Below are 4,583 nucleotides of genomic sequence, written 5' to 3'. Positions count from 1 at the left end.
TGGTGGCTTCTCTTGTTTCAGAGAACAGGCCCTAGGGCCCCCGCGACTTCAGTAATTGCCACTCCTCAGCTGTAGAACACAGGCTCAATACTTCTGACAAGGGCTTAGTTGCCCGAGGCATGTGGGATCTTCCTGGGTCAGAGATGGAACCTATGTCTCCTGCCTTGGCAGGTGGATTCTTTACCACTGAGCTGCCAGGGAAGCCCACAGCTTATTCATCTTATTTAGATTGTGATTCAAATTGTGAAAAGTTTTAAAAATTGACACGTGATCATTTCATTCAGATATTGATTAGATATGTGGTGATATTGAGGAGTTGTTAATTTAACTGTGATAATAGTGCTATATTATGGTTACAGTTTTATTTATTTTTTTTTTTTTAAGACCATATCTGTTAGTGTTTCATACCAGAGGTAAAAACCTCAAACAAACTAAAACAAATAATGATGCATGCAGTTAACCATACAATGTTATACTATGCCTCACTAAAAATAAATGAGGAAGGTCTTTGTGTGTTAATATGAATTAATCTTCAAAATACACCATTAAATGCAAAACATTGAGCAGGAGCGGGGAGTGTATGCATAATGCATATATAATATGTTTTTCCTTGGATATGCACAAAATAGGTTTAGAAAGACACTCAAGAAATGATTATATTTTAGGAGAGTAAGTAGAAATCTGAGGGAAAGGGTTGGGAGGGAATATTTTCACTTAGTTCTTTTCACCTTTTATATTTGAATTGAATGTGGATTTTGACATTCTAGAGAAAAGGAGAAGAACTCAGTTACAGGCTTTTTGTGGGGATTAACAATATTTTAATTACACATAGGCATGCACACGCACTCAGCAGTGGCCACAGGACTGGAAAAGGTCAGTTTTCATTCCAGTCCCAAAGAAAGGCAATGCCAAAGAATGTCCAAACTACCGCACAATTGCACTCATCTCACACGCTAGCAAAGTAGTGCTCAAAATCCTTCAAGCTAGGCTGCAACAGTATGTGACCAAGAACTTCCAGTTGTACAAGCTGGATTTAGAAAAAGCAGAGGAACCAGAGATCAAATTGCCGACATCCATTGGATCATTGAAAAGGCAAGGGAGTTCCGGAAAAACATCTACTTCTGCTTTATTGACTACGCCATAGTCTGTGACTGTGGATCACAACAAACTGTGGAAAATTCTGAAAGAGATGGGAATACCAGACCACCTGACCTGACTCTTGAGAAATCTGTATTCAGGTCAGGAAGCAACAGTTAGAACTGGACATGGAACAACAGACTGGTTCCAAATAGGGAAAGGAGTACGTCAAGGCTGTATATTGTCACCCTGCTTACTTAACTTATATGCAGAGTACATTATGCAAAATGCTGGACTGGATGAGGGACAAGCTGGAATCAAGACTGCTGGGAGAAATATTAATAACCTCAGATGTGCAGATGATACCACCCTTATGGAAGAAAGCAAAGAAGAACTAAAGAGCCTCTTGATGAAAGTGAAAGAGGAGAGTGAAAAAGTTGGCTTAAAACTCAACATTCAGAAAACTAAGATTATGGCATCCAGTCCCATCAGTTCATGGCAAATAGATGGAGAAACAATGGAAACAGTGAGAGGCTATATTTTCTTGGGCTCCAAAATCACTGCAGATGGTGACTTCAGCCATGAAATTAAAAGACGCTTGCTTCTTGGAAGAAAAGCTATGATCAACCTGCTGCTGCTGCTAAGTCGCTTCAGTCGTGCCCAACTCTGTGCGACCTCTGAGACAGCAGTCCACCAGGCTCTCCCGTCCCTGGGATTCTCCAGGCAAGAATACTGGAGTGGGTTGCCATTTCCTTCTCCAATGCAGGAAAGTGAAAGTGAAGTCGCTCAGTCGTGTCCGACTCTGAGCAACCCCATAGACTGTAGCCTATCAGGCTCTTCCATCCATGGGATTTTCCAGGCAAGAGTACTGGAGTGAGGTGCCATTGCCTTCTCCGATGACCAACCTAGACGCATATTAAAAAGCAGAGACATTACTTAGCTAACAAAGGTCCATCTAGTCAAAGCTATGGTTTTTCCAGTAGTCATGTATGGATGTGAGAGCTGGACTATAAAGAAAGCTGAGTGCTGGGGAATGGATGCTTTTGAACTGCAATGTTGGAGAAGACTCTTGAGAGTCTCTTGGACAGCAAGGAGATCCAACCAGTCCATCCTGAAGGAAATCAGTCCTGAGTATTCGTTGGAAGGACTGATGCTGAAGCTGAAACTCCCAATACTTTGGCCACCTGGTGTGAAGAACTGACTCATTGGAAAAGACCCTGATGCTGGGAAAGACTGAAGACAGGAGGAGGGGATGACAGAGGATGAGATGGTTGGATGGCATCATCGACTCGATGGACATGAGTTTGAGTAAGCTCTGGGAGTTGGTGATGGACAGGGAAGTCTGGTGTGCTGCAGTCTGTGGGGTCACAAAGAGTCGAAAAGGACTGAGGGACTGAACTGAACTGATGCACATACATACATGTTTCTTTAGTTTGGGCTTTTAAAAGATCTTATTGTGTTGTCTTACTTTCATATCTTTTTCTTAAAAAAAATTCTGAATGTCTTTTTCTGTGGGTCGTATATTGTACACTCTTTAAAAGATTTATTTATTTTTGACCAAGAGCAACACTGGATCTCAGTTGCTGCACACAGGCTTTCTCTAGTTGCAGCAAGTGGGAGCTGCTCTCTGGTTGCAGTGCTCAGGCTTCTCATTGCGGTGGTTTCTCTTGTGGTGCATGAGCTCTAGACCACAAGCGCTTCAGTAGTTGCCACTCCCAGCCTCACAACTGGCTCAACAATTGTGTCTCTCAGGCTTCGTTGCTTTGTGGCAAGTGGAATCTTCCTAGACCAGGGATTGAACTGTTGTCCCCTGCATTGCAAGGTGGATTCTTAACCACTGGACCACCAGGGAAGCCCTCATTTTCTTACTCTTGACAGGGAGTTTGTCTTAAAACAATCATACCAGACATTCTAGAAAGGCAGTACTATCCAGTCTGCTCTCAGAAGTTGTGGGTAAATCCCAATAGCTCCTGATGATAACTGGGAAATGTCAGACAATGTAGTTTCAGAAGACAATAATCATATTTTTGAAATCAACCTGTTCTTCCATTTGAATTTTTCATTTTCCATTTAAAAAAAATTTTTAATGAGAATTCATTTTTAAACATTGAAGCATAATTGATTTACAATATTGTTAGTATATTTCAGTTTACAATATTGTTTTGTTATACAACAAAATGATTCAGCTATATATATTTATCAGACTATTTTCCCTTATAAGTTATGACAAGATATTGAATGTAGTTCCCTATGTACATTCTTTTTCTAAAAATATTTATTTATTTATTTGGCTATCCTGGGTCTTAGTTGCGGCACGAAGAATCTTTGATCTTCATTGCAACGTGCAAATTCTTCATTTCGGCAAGTGGGATCTAATTCCCTGACAAGGAAACCTGCATTGGGAGAATGGAGTCTTAGCCACTGGACCACTAGGGAAATCCCCCTTGTGTAAATTGTTGTTGAGTATCTGTTTTATATATAGTAGTATGTGTTAGGAGAAGGCAATGGCACCCCTCTCCAGTGCTCTTGCCTGGAAAATCCCATGGACAGAGGAGCCTGGTAGGCTGCAGTCCATGGGGTCGCTAAGAGTCGGACACGACTGAGCGACTTCACTTTCACTTTTCACTTTCATGCATTGAAGAAGGAAATGGCAACCCACTCCAGTGTTCTTGCCTGGAGAATCCCAGGGACGAGGGAGCCTGCTGGGCTGCCGTCTATGGGGTCGCACAGAGTCGGACACGACTGAAGTGATTTAGCAGCAGCAGCAGTATGTGTTAATCCCATACTCCTAATTTATCCTCCCTCCACTTTACCCTTTGGTAACCACAAATTTGTTTTCTATGCTACAAGTCTGTTTCTGTTTTGTTAATAGATTCATTTGTACTATTTTTTAGAATCCACATGTAAGTGATATAATATTAGTCTTTCTCTTTCTGACTTACTTAGCATGATAATCTCTAGGTCCATCATGTTGCAAATGCAATATTTCATTCTTTTTTTTTTTTTGGCTGAGTTATATCCCATTGCATATCAATACCACACCTTGTTTATCCATTTATCTGTTGATGGATAATTTGCTTCCATGTCTTGGCTATTGTACATAGTGCTGCTGTGAACTTTGGAGTACATGTATCCTTTTGAATTAGAGCTTTCATCTTTTATGGATATATGTTCAGGAGTGGGCTTGTTGGATCAAATGGTAGCTTTATTTTTAATTTTTTTTAAGGAACCTCCACATTGTTATCCATTGTGACTGTAAAAATTTGCATTCTCACCAACAGTGTAGAAAGATTCCCTTTTCTCTACACCCTCTCCAACATTTATTATTTGTAGACTTATTGATGATAGCCATTCTGACTGGTGTGAGGTTATACTTCATTGTAGTTTTGATTTGCAATTCTCTAATAATTAGCAACGTTGAGCATTTTTTCGCGTGCCTGTAAAGTCATCTGTATGTCTTCTTTGGAGAAATACCTATTTAGGTCTTCTGCCCATTTTTTTATTGT

The sequence above is a fragment of the Bison bison genome, unplaced genomic scaffold (assembly GCF_000754665.1).
Source record: "Bison bison bison isolate TAMUID 2011002044 unplaced genomic scaffold, Bison_UMD1.0 scf7180017864317, whole genome shotgun sequence".
Taxonomy (NCBI): domain Eukaryota; kingdom Metazoa; phylum Chordata; class Mammalia; order Artiodactyla; family Bovidae; genus Bison; species Bison bison.
Note: the sequence above shows the minus strand (reverse complement) of the source record.